The sequence below is a fragment of the Argiope bruennichi genome, chromosome X1 (assembly GCF_947563725.1).
Source record: "Argiope bruennichi chromosome X1, qqArgBrue1.1, whole genome shotgun sequence".
Classification (NCBI taxonomy): domain Eukaryota; kingdom Metazoa; phylum Arthropoda; class Arachnida; order Araneae; family Araneidae; genus Argiope; species Argiope bruennichi.
Window position 1 is genome coordinate 100,705,423 of NC_079162.1, and position 21,061 is coordinate 100,726,483.

The 21,061-nt window shown below is 27.7% G+C and overlaps 1 long non-coding RNA gene across 1 annotated transcript; it reads right to left on the reverse strand.

Annotated features, from left to right (window-relative positions):
- Positions 1-874: 874 nt before the first annotated feature.
- On the reverse strand, positions 875-7,185 carry LOC129958111 (uncharacterized). The gene is made up of 3 exons (XR_008783151.1): positions 7,060-7,185; positions 5,286-5,402; positions 875-985 (listed from the first exon to the last, which is right to left on the reverse strand). It is a non-coding gene; the product is annotated as an uncharacterized LOC129958111 (long non-coding RNA).
- Positions 7,186-21,061: the final 13,876 nt, after the last annotated feature.

Below are 21,061 nucleotides of genomic sequence, written 5' to 3' on the forward strand. Positions count from 1 at the left end.
ACCCTTACTTATGTTTCAATCATATTTTTCATTCCATGTTTTTCGATTCAAAATAAAGGAAAAGAATATCGAAAGCAAGAAAAGGAATATATGTATTGAATATTAATGTCATAAATAGTCTTCTGGGCATGTAACATTTTTAATTAAAAACGATGCAAGTTAGTAATTTTTTTTTTAAGTATTTTTTTTTGATTTGGGCATACTTTCAATTTCGAAAATAAAGTTGTAATCTTCGTTTTTTTATAATATTTAATCTTAATTTCTGATTGTAACTTGCAATTTGGAGAGGAAAATAATGTTTTTGTTATAGTTATTTTAGATATATAGTCATTCATGAGTAAAAAAATATTTTCCATACATTTTTTGTACTGATATTTACTCTGTCTTATTTTTTTTTTGATAGGCAATCAGTGATTAAAATATCAACAAAATATTACATATATAACTATATATTTATATTAGATAAACGAATCAACCATAAAATACAGGAATATTTGAATGTAGATCAGGAAGTTTTTTTTAAAACTTTGAATAGATGATTGATCATTAATAAATATATACCATTCTAAGGAAAAATGATGTAATATTTATTTCAATAATGTGAAATCTTAGTTAAACATATATATTCATATATAGCACTTTTAATATATTAAATTTTAGCTTTGTTAAAGTGATGAAATCTCTGGAATTTGTCTAGCTGGATTGGAAATAGAAAACTGGTGCTGTCGTATAGATTTTATTCAAAATCGATATCAAATATGACAATTTTAATACTTTAGTAAAGACTCTTGGTATAAATTGTAAATTTGAAGCTATTTTATTATAATCTTGTTGTGAGAATACTACAAGTTGAAAATGAATTTATCAAGTCGAAGCATCTTGTAACACAAGTGGGATTTACGTAACTTGCGGGATACAGTATTTACACATTCAAAAAATATATCCATATAATTCATCCAGGATTATTAAAAGAGTTTTGCCAGTCCTGAAATATAAACAATAACTGCAACAACAACAACAAATACAGTTTTTAAAAAGACATTTTTGCTTTGTGCTTAAAAGTCGAAATTATTTCGAATATTTTTTATTTATCTTTCTCCACCATTTTCTATGTAAATTTTAAAGTCACTATTATAAATATTACTGATTATTGCAATTAACATTTTCCACAAATTCTTTACCAGGTGGCGTCACTGATAATGAATTAAAATTTAGTTAAATTAATGGGTTCTCTGGTAGTTAAATTATGGAAATATTAAAATAGAGTATTAACATTATGAGAATACATAAAGCTCAAAATTTTAAATCTCTAGCACATAAGGAAGGGTATGTAAAATCGGCTAGAATTTTACATCTTTTTAAACATCAAATAAATGAAGTTAAATAAATGGGTACGGTTACATAATAGTAATTGCAGTCCTTGGATAAAACTTTCATGGATGGGATTCGAATCTGAAATAATCAGGTAAGAATTTCGACCTTTCTTTATTTGGAGATTTTGTTCGTTTCTTCAATAAGAAATATGTACAGTGTAAAAAACAGATCTTTACTTTGATTAAAGTTAAAACACACAAGTAAATCTTTCTGGAAATTGAACCTTCCTGTGATATTTATTTAACTGTGCTTCCATGCATCCATGTTAAGTCAACTGAAGTAATAAAGAACACTATATTTTTCTATTTTCGAACACTTGGGAGCACTTCTTTTTCTTGTGTCAATAAAGCTTGAATTATTACACTTAGCTAGAAGAATTCTCACAGTTAACTCATTCGATTCTTAAGTATTTTCCTTGCCCTGGAGGGAATTATTTTCGAACAGAAACGTGGTTATATAATAATTTATAATAATTTATCTTAATTATATGAAACTTCCACAATTTAGTTCCATATATAAAAGTTTTTGAAAGTAAATTTTAAAAAAAATCTTTGCTTGAACAATGTTTTAAGCGATGTTATATTATTCAAACAAGGGATTTTGAAGGAAAGAGTAATAACGCAATTAAATTTATTATTCCTTGTGTTGGAGGCAATATTTTTCGCACAAAGACATAGTTGTAATAATTTCTAACAATTTATCTTAATGATATAAAACTTCCACAATTTAGTTCCACAAACAAACATGTTTAAAAATAAGTTTTTTTTATCTTTGTTCGAATAATGTTTTAAGCAAAGTTATATTGCTCATGAAGTTTTTTTTTTATATATATATATAAAGGGATATAAATGCAATTAAGTTTCAACAAGGTTTAAAAAAATAATGTTTGAAATATGAGAAAATTATAAAATATAAACGGCCCTGTAATGTATTGTCCGCCATAAAAATCAACAGATATTTGTTTTTATTAAAAGCAATTCAACTGTAAACAATTTGCTAAATTGCGCTTTCAGGGAGGTGCTAACTCAACTGGAGTAATAACGAACACAATGTTTTTCTATTTCCTAACGCTTGAGTGGACTTCTTTCTCTGGTGTCGATAAAACTAGAATTACTACACTTCGCAGGAAGAATTCCCACAGTTTACTCATTCGACCCTAAAGTGTTTTCCTCGCACTAGAATAGAAATGTTTACGAGTAGAGACGTAGTTATTCAAATAGCAAATTTCGAAAGCCTTTACCAGATAATTGGCATTCATCAACTCCCTTCTCTTGTCCGTGGTATGTATCTTAGGAACATAATTACTGTAATTAGCGATTGGAGCCTCAAGTTATTTCTCTCAGAATTTAAATGGAATGGTGATATGAGAAATGAATAATTTTATCTTGTTTAGACGGCTTGTCGTCTAAATTGTCATAACTTTCGATTTCTTTATTTGTGGCTTTATGGTTATCGTATCTGTATGGCATGACCTAGTTGTTGTTGATGCCAGAGATTTTCATTTTTATTTTCCTCGGGAAGATAATATGTATATAGGAGATGTTAGATGCATTTTATTCTATTTTTATAATGACCACAATATACCTCATGTTCGTCGGCATTTGTGGCATGTACCAAGCAGAAGTTCTGGAAAAAAGGAAGATTTTGATGCAACTAATTCTTAAAACTAGTGAATTTAATCTAAGGAAGAAACACTTGGAGGAATGTTGATGCGAGTTCTAAATAGGAAACTTTTATGTAAGACACGTGCACGCTTTGGGCAGGTCCAGGAAAGAATGGCTTAATTAACATACATTCGAAGCGGGTTGATGATTTTTGATCCTATAGATTAGAAAAAGCGCAGAACTAAAGCGAAATCCTTTTAATATACTGTAACTAAAAGTTACACAATGATGCAAGTATTAGCCTCGAATTAGCTAAGAATGCCTTAGAGTATTACATATAAGCTTTTGCATTTAAGTTATCGAAATGATTAATTTTTATACTTAAGTCATTTTTATGTTAGGTGGTTTTAAATAAGATATGCAATTAATACATTTTTTTATCAACAATGTATGCATCTCGACGTGTGAAGTGAAGTTTTCTTCAAAATATAGATGTTCTTTACAGCAGGCGTTTTTCTTAAATGTACTACAAAACAATACATTTTTTCTCATTATGCTTTTACTATTATTGCTGTATGTAGTGTGCTTCTGCTTTTATTGGCATGTTTTCTGGAAAAAAAGGGCATTGAGATCAAGGTGCCTAATAAAAATTCTTTTTTCTCCCCAAGATGCTACTTCAAGATTTTTCTTGAATTTTTTTTCTTACAATATATATAAACAATATGAAATGAATATAACAGACGAAATAGTCTCTGTCCTAACAGCTTTACTTAAAAATCAGAAGATATATTCATTTCAAACCACACTTCTATGAACATTCCTTTATAGGATTAGTCTTATACTGGCATAAAATATTAGACCGATAATATGTTTCTCATGCTTAGCGCCAAATGTTAAATAGATACACATACTATGCTTTGAAATCTTATACTTAGTACCAAATTTGATTGAAGAAGAGTTATTTTAAAAAGATGTGAGTTAAATAATAGATAATCCGAAAAAAGTAATAAAAATATGTCCCTTTTTTCAGCTTGATTTTATGAATTCTGCACTAAACAGACATGAAAGAGGTTTTCACAAGCGATAGTCAATTATAATTGTTTAATTTTGCGCATTTTATAGCAATTAATTGTAATGGTGTTTTTAGTTAAGCAGAGAAATTTTAACAAAAAACTATATTATACTATATTATACAAAAAACTATATTATATTTGAAAAAGAAAAAAATTATCTATCGTTTCTTATTGCTATCCCTTCAAAATATTGCCAGAGGGACTGGAGGAAACGGGATAAGCAATTATGAAAGGGTTCGAAATGAATATAATCGAATGCTTTCATTTTAAACAATCTGATATAAGAAAATAGCATACGTATTAGCATATAACGTATATTTACAACATTAACCCTTTAAAGGGCCATTTTTTTCTAGTCATATTATGTTAAAATATTTTTAGGCTTGAAATTAGAATAAGGAAAAGGATTCATTTAGCTTATTAGATAAATTTAATTTGATTAATTAATTAACTTGATTAATTAATTAACTTGGTTAATTAATAATTAAGTAACAAATCAAAACACATCATTTTGTCTGAAATAAAGAACTGAAGCATCTAAGTTTCTGACTTACTAAGAAAATTTGTCAGAACTTATGCCAACCTACATAATTCATACAAAGATTGATAAATTTGGTGGGAAGCATACTTCCCACGGCCCTAGAAAGGGTTAAAATTCCATGCATAAAACGGTCATAATGGAAAGTGTCTATATTTAAATGTTCGTCACATTCAAAAATTGCAATCACAATAACAATTTAAAAATTAACTTTAATTTTAAAAAGGACAATCGCCTAGCATTGTTTCGAATTATTCCGAAGTAACTATTGCGAAGTGCTATCGAATATTGAAGACGCTGCAATTCTGGCAAGGCTCATTATACGTGGAACTATTTTAAGCAGATTAAATCAGACAACTGCTTTAACGTGCATTTACATTATAAGCATTTTGAAGCATAAAGCGCTTCGGAAAGCGTATAGGTTTAAATGCTCATGGAATTCAAAATTTTCAGTCATATTAGATATTTTAAAGCAGAAAAGAGTTAACTATCATAAAATTAAGCGAAGTATAAGTTTTCGCGAATTTTCCATGATTACATATTCGGAGGTATTTGATACTTTCACAGGGAAGATATTTCCATATTTAACAGGTTAAGCTCTAGGGTAATCCCAAGGGATAAATGCTATATATTTCTCATACGCATTGTGATAGGCGTCGGTGCTAATGTTATAATCGATATTTTTCTATCACTTACCTCTTTGATGCATAAAGAAGATATTCCCAATAGAAAACTTCATCGAAAAATCGAATGCGCAAAGTCAGCTAATGTTTGAACTGTGTCCTAAATTATCTTAATGCGTAACGTGTTAAACTGAAAGAAAATTATTGTTAAAAAGAAGTTAAATATGAAAAGTTTTCTGAAGATGAAAGTAAATAATCTATCTTTTTAACACTTTAAGGTCATTAATTTATTGATTTGTTTTATTACCTTAATTTGAATTTCGCTGCAATATTAAATGTACATTAGTTATAGATCAGTTATTTTCAATGCTTTTAAAAATATTAAAAGTGATGATTAGATTTTTATAGTAGAAAATTTGATGGAAAATAATTACAACAGGCAGAAATACAACGCAAGTCTGACAATTTTTTTAAGGAGCAGGCTCTGAAAATGATGAAAAACTGCTTGTGAAACAGGAAAAAGAGCTAAATACTTGTGAACTTAATCAAGATATTTTAAGTTCTGGCAAGCACCTGTATTTAGAAAATATGAAAAGTTTTCTGAGGATGAAGTAATTAATCTATCTTTTTAACACTTTAAGGTCCTTAATTTATTGATTAGTTTTATTACCTTAATTTGAATTTCGCTTTAATATTAAATACATATTAATTGTTAGAATTTTATAATTAATTGATCACATCTCTTAGTAATAAAAGATATATAATTTTAACATTTTCTTTTTTAATCCCTTTTTCTTTTAGCTTCGTTTGATATAAATAAGAGCAAAATAAACTCGAATAAGGAAAAAATAAACATGAAATAAGAACAAAAAATGAAAATTAGTGTCGAAACACGGTATAGTTATGAATGAACTTTTTAATTTATTGCATTTTTTTTTACCCAAACCTATTCTCAATAAATCTATTACCCATGAATAAGGAAAAAATAAACATGAAATAATGACAAAAATTGAAAATCAGTGTCGAAAAATGTTCTGCGCCAACATGGTATAATTATGAATAAACTTTTTAATTCATTGCATTTTTTTAAACAAAATTATTCTTTTTCTTTTTTATAAAATAGGAAAAAGTATTAAAAAAACATATTTAGATGAATTCTGATTTTTTGAATTGTAGAAATCGTATTCTTCGCGGAAGAATATTGTTATATAATTGAGGTTATTGTAAAAAGTAATAATTAAAAAAATCGAAAATTTGTTATAAATGAATTTTAACTATTATATTAATGATGATCTTATCTTTGGATTCTTTTTCAATTATGAGAACAGTTTTGAATATCTTTGTAAGATCATAAAATACTGAGTAAGTTTTCTGATGGGTAAAATAATTAAAAGTGAAACTTAATAAAGTCGATAAACATATACGGCTGTCTATAGTGTAGTTTTCTTCATATAGCACAATACGGGTTATTTTATTTCTCATATTCCTCCAAGATAATACCATTCTTCAGCATATCTTCTGGAAAAATTAGCAACAATAATAAGTCATCAGTTAATTTTAACTCAACCTAAATAGCTCGATCTTCAAAAATTAGCACAAGTCCTATTTCCTACATTCTATTCATGAACAGAAATAAAAAAAAATCTGATGTATAAAGAAGGAAAAATATTTAACCTTATCGAAAATTTTCTGTTTTTATATCGTTAAAAACATCGATTAAACACGAAATAAGGCGAAAAATTCCAATATATCTTTCTTTCCTAAGAGAAAACAAGATGGCTGAAAAATTTTAGTTCTCAGGATTACTAAAATATAACTTCAACTGTATACAGATCATAAAGATTTACTTGTTATAGGCGCAACATCTGCTTCGTAAGGCCTTTAAGTTTCTGGTAGTCTTAAGCGAAAGGTATTTTTCTTTTTCTTTTTCTGCGAAGCTCAGTCATTAATGAAACATTCTTTTTCTTCTAAGCAACGATACGACGTCCTGAAGGACAAGAAAAACAATTCGATAGTACTAAGATTGATCACAGTTTTCCGCTGTAACAGACATTCCCTATTGATCCAGCTGAAGGGAAAAACGTTTCGATAGCTTTCTTTCTTTTTTTTTTCCCTCCCGAGACTTTCTCTGTTACTTTCCCTGCAATGATTATTGTCGGAATGCCTTACAGCTGTTAAAGCAACCTTGTTTGCTTGGTATGGAAATTACGAAAATCAAGTAATAAAAGAAATCTGAGATATCTGAATATGAAATCAATTTAATAGCTATACTTGAAAAATTGTTAACTTAGAAATAATTTTCTAAAGATAAAACTCAGAAATAAGAGTTATTTCGGTTCATCCTTTTTTTTTTAAATAGTATTATTTTCAGTGGCTGTCACACTTACTACAGATTACTTAAAGGTTTTACTTAAAAGGAAGAAAAATGTTCCAGATGTTCTTGATGAATTTTTGTTCTGAAATACGAAGGATTGCTAAAAATGAAGAAAATTATGTCAGCATGACTTTCAGCTGTTAAAGGAAGTTGGTTATTTGGTGTGAATATTACTGTTGATAATTTGGTTTGCAGCTGATAATTTGGCAAGATTATGAAATACCAAACGAAATTTGTACAATCAATTATCTAACTGTTGGAAAAGAATTCCATCAGTTAGTTAACTGTTGCAAAGAAGAACTGTTTCATTTCGATAACTCTCCCTGAAAAAGTGTTAGATTAGAAACAGTTTTGTAAAGATAAAGCTCAGTAACAAAAGTCATTTCGGCTCTTCTGCAAACTTCATTTATTTAAATAGTATTATTTTCTGAGGCTGTCACACTTACTACAGATTACTTGAGGGTTTTAGTTAGAAGGAAAGTAAAACATTCCAAAACTTTCATCAAGATTGTTTTTGTTCTGAACTAAGTCGGATTGCTAAAAATAAAGAAATTACGTCAGTATGATTTTCAGCTGTTAAAGGAAGCTGCTTATTTGATGTGCATATAATAGTTAATAATTTGGCTTACAGCTGATAATTTGGTATAAATATAAAATTCCAACCGAAATTTGTAAAATAATTTAGTTAAATGTTGCAAAGGAAATGCAAGTTTAGCAATAATTTTTTTAAAGGGAAATAAAACTCGGAATCAAGTTTTAGCGATAAATCGTTTGAATTATATAAATGCATTCTTCTACAAGATTCATATTTTACAACTGCAGAATTTTTAGAGATTATCACGCGCAGATTACTGGTGGTTTTTCATTAAATATATTTTTTAAATGGCAAAATAGGATTCCCTTTTATATATCACCTTCAACAGCTCTGTGTTTCTAAACACGTCTGACTCGTTATAAAATAAAGAAGATATTTTTACAATACCTTATAATTGCAACCATATATACTTGATATAAAAATTGTCAATCTATGAAATGTTTTACGTATTACTTTAAAAAAACCCAATTGTTTAATGGATTTCGTAGATAATTTAGTGCTAAAAACAATTTTCTGGAGATAAAACAAGAGATATCAATAAATCTATCGGGTTTCTTAGATATTTCCATAAATTGTATTTTTTTTAAAGGTGGTGGAAATGTTGAAGATCAAATCACACAAATTTTTTGACATAGCTCCCTGTTTCTTTTACAAAAATAAAACATAGCAAAATATGATGTTCACGGTCTCATATCATCTTCCAGAGTTTTTTTCAAGTCAAGCGAAAATTTTACAGTATGATGGAGGCTGAATAGTTGCCGAAAGTTTATTTGATATGAAACTTCTAAAATCTGGACCTGTGAAATCATTTAGATAACTGTTTCGAAAGAAACAATTTTCAAAAATAAAATTCAAAAATCTAGAATTTCAGTAAATCTGTTGATTACATAGACAATTCCATCAATCGAATTTTTGCAATGGTGGATTTTTTAGTACATATCATAGTGCAGATTTACAAAATTGAGATTACCAACTAGAGGACGCCACGAGTTCGTGGATAGATAAATAGAAAAGCTCTCACTTCTTTGATAGGCAAAGCAATGTTGTGGAATCGATTTACCTCCATTCTAATGATAGGAGTACCCTCTACGGGAGGAATTGTGCAATGAACGAGGACAACCTTTAGGATTCAGTCTGAGTTATCCACCTCCATGTTGTCGCAACGACTGTCATCTAGATCATCTTGAGCACTTAGGTAAGATATGGGTAATTCAGATTTTATTAACTACTTAAGGTTTGAGATTTGAGGTTAAGATTTTAAGACTTGCTAGGTAATACCGAAGGAATCACTTTTATGCTCTTTTTTTGTTGAACTCAAAAATAAATTTTTATATACTTTATTCGTGTGATGTGAAATAGTGAATAGTGAAATTATTTTATTTTAGTCTTTAAATTATGAAAACTTTTCCCTCAAAAATTATATATATTATTTCTGTAATGCTTGATATTCCGCTTTTATTTTCTCGGCGACTGCTACCCATTGTTGCAGCAGATGGAATATATTTTCCTCAAATATGATTTTTTCTTCTGTAATTCCTTAAAATATATAATCGCAAGTTCTATAATGTTGGCAGTTTTTGATTCTTCTTATTTCAAATTATCAGCAGTGTTAATTAAGATATTAATTCATTTGTTGCATATGTATTAATAATGAACAAAAAACGAAAACAAGAACCCCTAGCTTTTTTATATTCTTAATAACTTTTACTTTCAAATTCAACTTCAAACAAAACTTTATCAAAGCTACTCATATATTAAATTAAATTATCATTACGATGTAATTTAACTTATTAAATTATATTCTGAGATAATTTTAATTGATCTACGTAAGGCATTGCCATGTAGGTACACGGAAGTTTCTAAATGAGGTTCCTCAGAAAAATTAATACTAATCCTAGATCCGATGCTTTTGTGACTTGAAAGGACTGAATGAGACTCATTTTAAAGTTATATTACTATTTTGGTACCTTTAAACGCCGTAATGGCTTGCATGAATTTGTATATTTTGCTTCTGCTTTTGCTGTTTTTTCTGTCATTAAAAGCTTCACACTTTAGATAAGATGAATTGTTATTTTAAACTATATGCCCTCTCGTTTCAATTTTATCGTAATATTGGGTAACAGCAAAGTGTTGATATTTTATTACTAAATCAGGTTTAAAAATGTTGACGAATTTAATAAGCAAAATTTTATTTAGTAGAAACACGCTGGAAACAAAATGTTTCTCAAGTAATTACATTAAAATTGCCGAATAATTATTTTAGAATCATGTCTCAACAATTTTGAGTTCAAAAATAACTAATGAGATGTTATTTACCTTCAATTTAAAAATAATGACAAATGACTAAAGAGTAATTATTTCAGGATGAATAATTTTTTCAGTGATTAAAATGTTGATTAATTTTTTGCTTCTTACGGAATTCAATCTTCAAATAATTTTTTATTATAATTTCCCTGTATAAAATAATAAACGTACCAGAAAAGTCAGCAAAAACTCAAATTAATTGATTCCACTAGCAAGATTTTTTCTTAAAAGTAAAGTTTTATATTTCAAAAAAATATTTACAAAAGTAAAGTTGAAAAAAATTTCGATTAAAATAACTCACTTCATGCCCATCAAAAACGAGCAAAACATGTGATAAAGCAAAAAAAAAAAAAAAAAAAAAAAGAATAATTAAAGTTAATAATGGAAAAAAAAGCGAAATAAGATAGAAAATGAATAGAAGAGAAAACTTTGCGAGGTTCATTTTTCCCTCCCCAGGGAAAAATAGATGCTCAAATTACTCAATGAATTATAATTACCGAGTCATGCTAAATACGATGTTCAGTCAATTCTAGAATTTTAATGATGAAAAAAGCTATTTTTTTCTTCTTAGATTCTACGGAAATTGAAAAAAGTTTATTGGGTTAAAAAACATTTGAAATTATTTGCTCCTCTGTGTATAAAATAGGATGATTTAACATTTAAGACTGCCTCAAATTAGAGCAACTTCGAAATATTGAATACAATCGCAATTTAATAAAATTATATATTAATTTTAAATATAATCAAAATATATTCTTAGAGCGCAGATTTTGAGTGGGAAAAATTAGCTTTGAATTTTAAGAACTTGTATAAAATAGAAATAACGATTATTTAGTTATAAACTTCAGAAAAAAAAGATTCTGATGTCAAATATTGCGTTAATTTTGTAGCTTAAATTATAAAACAATCTTTAATACCTTAGTTTAACTGTATTAACAATTTAAATCAAGAATGTGTGTCCTAAAGTGCCTTAGTGATCAAACCAACATCCAGAAATTGTTGTCTATTACACGATATTATTTTCTTCGAGGATATAGAAAGACATAGATAATACTAAATATTTTAAATATAATGACAAAATGTTATGGGAAATATCAACTACCAATGTAATATGGGAAAATTGGTTATGATATGTAATATTGGAATAATTGGTTTTCTTTCAAAAATTTGAGTCTATACGTTTGACATGATGTTCGTCAATGAATATTTGAATTTTGCATGGCTATTAAAAGAACACAAAACAGAGTACAACTTTTCTGTTCATCGGAAATAAAAGATAACTGTTGAAATTGTAAATTCATCACAGTTATAATTGTTGATTGTGAGACTCTCCAAAAATGCGAAAGATATCGAGGCGGTGTGATAATTCTCCCCACAATTTTTCAGCATGTCTGGTGTGACGCTTTGTAAGACTGCAGTTATGCGTGTCTTAATTTCGTCAATGTCAGTTGGTAGCGGTGGAACAAACACCTGCTGTTTCATGCCCCCCCCTTCCAAACAACAATAACAACAAAAAACAGAGCTTAACTATGGTCATACACACATATTTGTAGCCTTTCAAAGTTTCACACCAGACATGCAAAAAAAAAGTGTGGGAAGATGGGAAGAGTTATTGCACTGTCTCGATATCTTCATGTTTCTGGAGGGGCAATTATAATTGTGTTGTATTTAAATTTTCTACTGTTATTTTCGATTTCCAATGAACAACAAGGTTGTACATTAATTTGTTTTCTTTTAATAACCTTAGGAATTTGGAATATTTATTTATGAGTATCTTGTATAACACTGTAAAATACTGAAGACCAATATCTTAGATAAATTGGAATTAAAATTGTATTGATAACATATTTTAACTTTTAATGGTTATTTGAGAATTTTTTCATTTATGGTAGTCATCGTGGCTTAATTCCTTATCAAAATTTTTTCAGATACTTATACATTTAGCAACTTTATTTCGACATTCATATTTTTGATAAGAAATTAATCTCTATTTTGGAGTACCTACGTAATAAAGGAATAAAACTTAGGAGTAATAAAGGAATGGGATTAAACCTTTTTAGCTTATCATATTTTAATTTTAAGTTTTCCAGTATACATTGCTCAAAAACTATAGAGCACGTTATTTTCTTCTAACTTGCAAAATCTAAATAGAATCTGCTTAATTTAATTGTATTACATTAAAAACATTGGATGAAAAGAGATTATTCATACAAAACGAAATCAATGACGTCAAAATGCGTAATTTTCGGAATTCAAAGAAGACGTTGGATTGAGAATATTGATGATTCTTTTAATCAATTTTTTGTCTCTTAAATTTACTTTCAGAGAATATTGCTACAGAAGGAATAAAAATTTAATGAACATCAGTTATTTTATAACAGTTAAATCCTGAAGCTAAATATTGTATTATCATGTGGAATACACTACAATTCTAAAATGTCATAATTTTAGTGCATAAGTAAATGATTTAAAATCGTTTACAAAACTCTATTTTTACAAACAGGAAGCTAATTAAAAGCTTGTAAAATAACAAAATTTTAAAAAGTGAGAAATCAGTAGAAATTAACAAAATAATAAAAGTCGTTGATAAGAAACGCAAAAGCAAAGCAATAAAGAACTTTTAATGAAAATTATAGAATTATTTCAACACTTATCCGTTAACATTACAGAAGAATATATCACGGATAAAATTTTACCAGTTTTCCATTTTCTGAAACATTATATTTCATTAGTAATATTTATGAAACGAAATACAGAAATGCTATCCCCCCAAACCCTTTTAGCATCTTGAATTAATCGTTTATTTTTGATAATATCTCAACATGGGATAATCATTTAAACCAAAAAATGCTGACATCCTATTGCTTACTAATTAAAAAGCCATTAGCAGTATAATGAAGGAATTTCGGCTGGTTTTGAGATTGATTAACGCTCGCTAAGTGGAACCATTTATTAAATTATGTGTGTGGGTTAAATGGTTTGTGGACGCTTTTCATCATCTGAAATTTTATAAAATGTTCTTCAGATGACATTGAAAAGTTACCTAACCGCTTTCAATAATTATGTGTAAAGTATATTAGCCATCTCACTATAGTTGCTACAGTGAGTTGACTTGCAAGTAAAAAAAAGTAATTATTTATTTGAAATATTTATTGAGTTTATCAGTGATGTTTTAACGCTGCCTAAATAGAATCATGAATTAAATCATGTATGGAAGTAACTTCATGTGGGTTAAATGGCTTATGGGTTCTTCTAATTTATGAAATTTTATAAAAGGCTCTTCAGATGATACTGAAAAATTGTCTATAAAAACAAGCAGTAATTATGCGTAAAATATAACAGTTGCAGTAAATTGACTTGTAAGCCAAACGCAACTATTTAAAAACTGACAAGTTATTTTTTCTTATATTAAATATTCTTTTAGTCGATCTATTAGACGAAAGGTAATTGCTCTTCGAAATGCTACTGCGTTTTTAAAATATATTTATTTGTGAATCAATTAATGTAATGTGCCATTCATGCATTTGAGATTATTGGCTTTTAATTTAAAATTATTTGCAATGCTTATTAATTTGGAAAAGTAAATTTTGTACACAATTTTGGAAACATAATTTAGAAAAAAAATTTTGAGAACGAGATTGACATTAAAGTAAACCCATTTTGAACAGAATAGATGAAATAAAATGCTGTGATAAATAACTTTATATTTAATTTTAGACCATTTAAATAATTTGTAATAGTTTTTAAATGGTTTTGTTAATTTGCCATTAAAGAAAAAAAATACTTTCAAAATTTATATGATTTACGATAATTGTATGACTAATATTTCATTTTAACGGATAAAACAGAATATTATCATTTCGTTTTTTTATTAATATACTCAAAATGTTTTTCAGTTTCAGTTATATGCAGATTTTCAAATAATCGAAACTTGTACACAACGGGAAGTTTAAATAAAACGGAAATATGTTTTTGTTGAAGGGGAAATGAAAGAATTTACTGCATTTTTTGGAATTTCTTTCTGTATAAATAAAACATTTTCGAATTTATAAAATAGCAATCTAGCAGGAAATATCGAAAATTTGGTTGCAAGGAAGTCAAATAATGACCATAGAGAATGCATTCACCTACAGGACGGTACGCTATTCCTATGGACTTTATTCAATCTTCGCCCGCCATAAACTACCCGCCTCAAATAAAACATCGTATTTTTCTTAAAGCAAGATATTTCAACAACAGATATTTTTGGATATTCCAAATGGCTATAACATTTTATGGGACACAAGCTACTGGAGATATATTAAACATTATTTTTTATGTATCAAATAAAATTTTTTCTCAAATATTTTAAAACAAAAATTAGTCCTCCAGCCAGTTTTGCTTACATTACTGAAGTTTTGTAATTTCACTTTGAATTAAATTTAAGGTCCTTAAATAACGATAATGAAAAGGCTCCTTTCTTTCTACTAATCACAATTATTTCTGTCTGAATAAAAACTTATTGAAGTCATATTATAGAGAAATTTGGAATACATTGAATATCTTGTTGGAGAATAAAAGATGCCAGAGTGTGACAATATGCTAATATATGTTAAAAAGAATACACCATTACGTTTGACATGCAATGGTAACGCTGTGTTGATTATTATCAAAAATATTGATATTCTACAACAGCAAAACCTTCTACACGAAATTTTACTACATTGTTCGATATTATTAATATTATACTATATTGGACAATAATGAGAATGTTCTATGGTACCATAATATATCGAATAATATCATGCAATTCTAAGACAGCTATTACTTGCCACCAATAATATTAGCTATAAAAGGGCTAAACTAAATACTAATCTTACCACATAAGCTGTAGTAATGCTGTAATAAATGCTAATCTTGCTACGTAAGCTGTGATAGATGCAAACATTACAAAGTTTTATTTAGATTTTTACCCTTTTTTGTATTTATTATAGGAATTCCTAATGAGACATATTCAAGCGATGCAAGAATGAAGAATGGATTATTTTCAGAAAGACTTGAAACTTCAACTGTGTTATCGTGAAGACAAGTCCTATCTTCACGGAATTCTAGTGAAAAGAATGTTATTTTAGAGAATAGATGCTGATCTATTCCTCACAGAATCACAAAATTTCATCAGGAAAAAATGCTTTTTGTGGAGATACCTGAAATATTATGTATATAGATCAAGACTAGGAAAGATCCAAATTGATTCCATTAAAACATGTCACCTAATGCCAATTAACATAGCGCCATTCCTCATTAACATCTGGTTTTATCAAAAGTACTTAATCATTAATAATGAGTAATCAGAATATATCTGATAATTGATAAAATTCTCCGTTTACATTAAATATTTTGAGACATGAAACTTTTATATGTGTTATTTTTATGTGTATTATTTTATATGTGTTATTTTTATGTGTATTATTTTATATGTGTTATTTTTATGTGTATTATTTTATATGTGTTATTTATATGTGTTAGTTCATATAATTATTATTCAAAATATATATGCATTTTAGGGCATTTAATAAATAAATTTAGAGGAAAAGATAAAAATCAAAATTATTTTTCTTTATCTATATTGAAGATTCTGAGTAAAGAAGATGCAGTGAGAATTTTCACTAGCCGTTGCTGAAGAAATCCATTGCTGTATAAAAATGCGACTTCTCTCATATTAAACGCTGGAAGCGAAGCAGGAATGTTTGGAGTGAACTGTGAGCGCATAAAATATATTTAGATCTTTCTTTGATTTTTAAAATAAACTTTTTTGGTGTTTAGTTAAATGGTTTCATTAGTTAACAAAAATTATCATAATCAAAATGTTTTCAAAAATAAACAGACATAATTTCGGACGTATGTATTGTCAGCTCATTTTTCACAGCCTACTTAACGGCTGTAGGATAAAATTTAAAACAATTTTCGATTAACGAAAATCAGACTAAGATGAAAATATTTATCTAATTCATCTAATTTATTCATACTGTTTCATTAGTGTGAAATGCATAGTTAAAAGAACCATGTAGTTTAATATAAAATATTTAGTTTTTTTAAGACGGTAATTAAATCAGCGTGAAAGTGACATGTACGTCCAAATTATATATTTTAACTTGTGTGATTAGATGAATGATCATCATTGACATAATTTTTCAAAAAAAAATATTTCTTGACAACTTCAAGCTGTATCTATCATTTCCGGTTATTAAGAATATGAAAACTGTTAATTATATAACAAATGTATTTAAATCCGATGAAATTGCCGATAAGAGATTACGTAATAAATGACACTGGACTACAATTAATTTTTGAACCTTATATTACCTTTGATTATTTTATTATTTGACATAGTAAACTTTCGTTAATGATCTTACTTTCTTTTCTGCGTATTTTTTATTTGGTATAACCGAAAAAGAATTTAAATGCTTTGCTCCTTGAACACTTGTTCAAACTGAATATGACTTTAAAATATCTAAAATATTTTGTAAATTATTTTGGAATAAAAATTAATATAAACAAATTGTGTTAATGATTGGTCTATAATTCATTTAAGTACAAATTAATACAAATTAATTTTATTATAAAATGCAAAATTGTCTTGACATTTTTAATGTGTATAATAAATTTAAAATATATTTGCTCAAAACCTGTAAACATTTTTAAGAAGAAAATTTTTTCTATTAAAAAAAATTTAGCTCCTTCGTAAAGGATGATACGTTTGAAGCAACATCAAAGTACCGAATTTTCGATATATAAATCCCCACTAGGTCATGTCATCTAATTAGGATGTAAAATAAATTCGTTGCTTAACGGGTTAAGCTGCATTTCTAATTTGTAAACTTAATTACTTTAAATTACTTAATCAGGGAGTAAGAATTTAAAATGGTGGAAAAATATTACAAGTGTTAGCAGAATTCATTGACGTAATCATGAAATAAAATTGTAAGAGGACTTATAACGAATTAAATATTCGCAAATCCAGTATATCCGTACGAAATTGAATTTTAATTTTTATTCACCACTATTTCAAGCGAATTGATACTTCAACACACTTATATAAGATACCAAACAGTGAAACAAGCTTTAATTTCTCCAAATATTTCCCATAGACACAGAGCACTTATAAATATTGCACCTATTACAAAGTTTCAATAAATAATGTGGGCAATTGTATGAATACGTTTTGGTTTTTGTGGAGCATGATAGTAAGAAGTTAAAAACACTAAATTTTGATTCATTTCTTATAATGTCAAAGCATTAGTAAAAATTTTTCTTACATTTGTCTATGTACAAGCAAAGTTTCATATTTTCATCTGCAAAATTTGCAGATAAATACTGAATTTTATATTTAGAAGAACTCATTACAAGTTTAGATAATAAAAAATTATTTTAGAAATGTAAATTTATTCAACATACAACGACTCTAATAAACAAGTATATGTCATTATTCAGTCATCATGACTTGAAAGAAATTCGCTACTCGCGGATTTTGTTGTTCATTTTGACTGGTCTGCAGTTGTAAATTCGACTTAATAAAGAAGGGAAGAGAAACTTGAGAAATTGAGCATTTAAAGTATTTCAGAGAAGTAATGCAATTTGCTCAAAATATGTATGTGATATTAGGCTTTCCTAAAAAAAATAATGTATTTCAGAAACGAGGAACGTTATGAAATTCTGATTATTTAGACTGAATGTAATCGTAATGTAGTTAGTTGTACATGTATGCAAGTATTTTTAGAAGAATGCAACTTTGTATAACAATAGAAAAAAATATATACTGAGAAAATTTTATACGCTTCAGTTAATGTATTATTCCATCATTTTTTGAAATTTAATAAGAGTTAATAAATAAATTATTATTTTCTGATTCCTTCCTTTTAATAAAGTTGTGTAATTTGTGCATCTTCCATAAAATAAACGCTGGAAAACTCGTTCGAACATCAGTCAGAAGTATGAAAAAGTGGCCAATAAATCTCTCTTTTAATTTATTTCCAAATGTTATAGATAGAAACATGATACTTTGTATGTGCAAAAATATATGTAAGAATAATATTTTATTGATTAACATTTTTACACTATGGGGACGATATAAAAAACTATTATTTAAAAAATTCTTAGCATCAACCTCCACAAAATTCAGGTTGTATTCATAAAATCATCTCTCTTATTTATTGAAACTCTGTAAGTGGAATGATATGTCTTGGTGAAATATTTAAGGAAATAAAAACTTGTTCTAGGTTTGGGCGCATCGTATCTATAACGATATGATATTGAAATTTGATATCTCGAGCTTGAATTTGATATATCGAAGAATTAGATTATATATTTTGTAAAATATTCATAAATTACTTCAAGCGTGAAATTTAGACAAAAATTTATATCACGGTGAAATTAAAGCATTTGGTTAATTCACTGAAATTTTTTTTCCCTCACTTATGCCATCAGCATTTATCTCAAATATTGGTTTAAATAAATAAACATTTCTGTTATGTGAAACATATATTTTCTTTCATTTATTTTTTTCGTGTATTTATATTATGTAAGTGACTATAAAATATGTATAGATTCTTGAGATCTAAGCGAGAAAAATTTTGAGAAGGATAAGGCTTTATATTTTAAATGATTTCCTATGAGATGGGATTTGATAAACTTTTGCAAACTATCAGATATGATTCCTGTCCTTTTGAAAATTTTCTCTTAGAGACAAGTAATGAAAAATATTGACAATGGATGAAATTTCAATAATTTCTCAAAATTAGCAACTCCCCCTTCATTAAATTCAAAATCAAAGTGTAGAAAATAAGTAAAAGTAAAAGTGAAAGGATTCCATAAACTTCGAAACAATTTACTCAAATCTTTATTCTTAACAAAACCTTAACAAATTTACGAATTGTTTAAAGAATTTTTAACCCTTTTTTAAAAATGAATTGTATCTGAAAATTGTATGTAAATGTATGTAAATCTGTAATTGCATTTAGTATAGAAAAATCACTATTTGTTATTATACAATATGTTCTGCAGTCATATCACTGAATTTTATGTCTTATCGGGGTACATGTATATAAAAAACTACACAAAATTCTTCTGTCACAGTGAATATTAATTGATGCAGTGAATGAATGTCTCTTTTATTTAAAAAAAGTTGTATAGCAATTTTTGTCAAAATATTTTATTGACACTAAACAGTTGCATCGGTCAAATGCCTTTGCTCTCAAATTGTTGAATGTAATACGTGATTGATGCATGTTGACACAAATTAAAAAATTTGATACAAAATTTCGCATGCTTTGCTGTGTGTGGCTTTTAAGATAAGACATTTTGATATAAAAACGACGTTATAGTGTTCACTAGTAGGTGACAACGCCGGTGGGCACGCATTATCTTTAACGAAACTCACAATGAACAAGAATGGGTCACCATGTCAAGCACGTGTTAAAGACATAACTTGGGCTGATATGAAATCTTTTACTAATCTTTTATTAAAATTTAAATGTGAGTGCTTTATGAGAAAAATTAAAAAAAAAATCCTACCAGTGGTAATTGTTTATAAAATAACTCTAGCTTGAAATGATTTTTCCAAAATGTTTACCATTATATTTAAAATTCCATCTACCCCCCCTCCCCTCCACAGCATCCTTTGAGACTGGGAAGAGCATACTTTAAATTCTCAGCAATAAATGCGAAATATTTCTAAGTTATGGGACTTTTTTTTGCTATTAAGATACTGTAAACTAGAATAAGCGAGAAAAAAAAATCTATTTTACGAAGCTTTTAAAAAGGACGTGGAAAAAAAAGCACCCATGAAATTATTTGCATGCCTCAAGACCATGCTCATAATGATTCATCACAGTCATAACGATGCATACTAATCTGCTTCGTCACGGGTGGTTCATATTTAGTAGCCTTAAAATGCCAGAACGTATGAAACGTGATCCCTCAAGTTTTTTCATTACTCTATAAAGAACTTTCTGCTCTTTTTAATGGAAAATGTTTTCAAGAATGATGGATGCACAAATGATCGCTAGATGTTCTAGAATGATAACTTAAAGACATTTTTTGAAATAAATTTATATCAGGAAGAGAATACAAGACATCTGGACTTTCCGCTTTATGTTAAGATCGATTAATTTTCGCTACAGCTTCCTATAACTTCCTCAAGTATATATCGGAGAAGAATCGCCCCAAGAGGTAACTCTTGATAGACCTACTTTATGAAAGTCGTTGGGTGAGATACCAATTATTGCAAAGGCGTGGCGCGATCTCTAATTAATCTTCGATCTTTGGACCAACACACCCACTGGGACACAAACAGTAGAGTGCCAGCTGAAGAACTATGCAGGAAGATTGAATAATTGCATATTATCCTGGCAGGAATTTAATTATTCGATGCTGCGAGATATTTTGAATGAAGCTTTTTTTAAATTTAGCGTAAAAGGAAATAGTTCGTGAATGATGGTTAGATGTACCCTACATTTTTGGGGAAATTAGGATTGAATGTGTGTTTATGAGTAGTAAAAAAATACTTTATTTTGTATATTAATAATAAAATAAAGAAGGT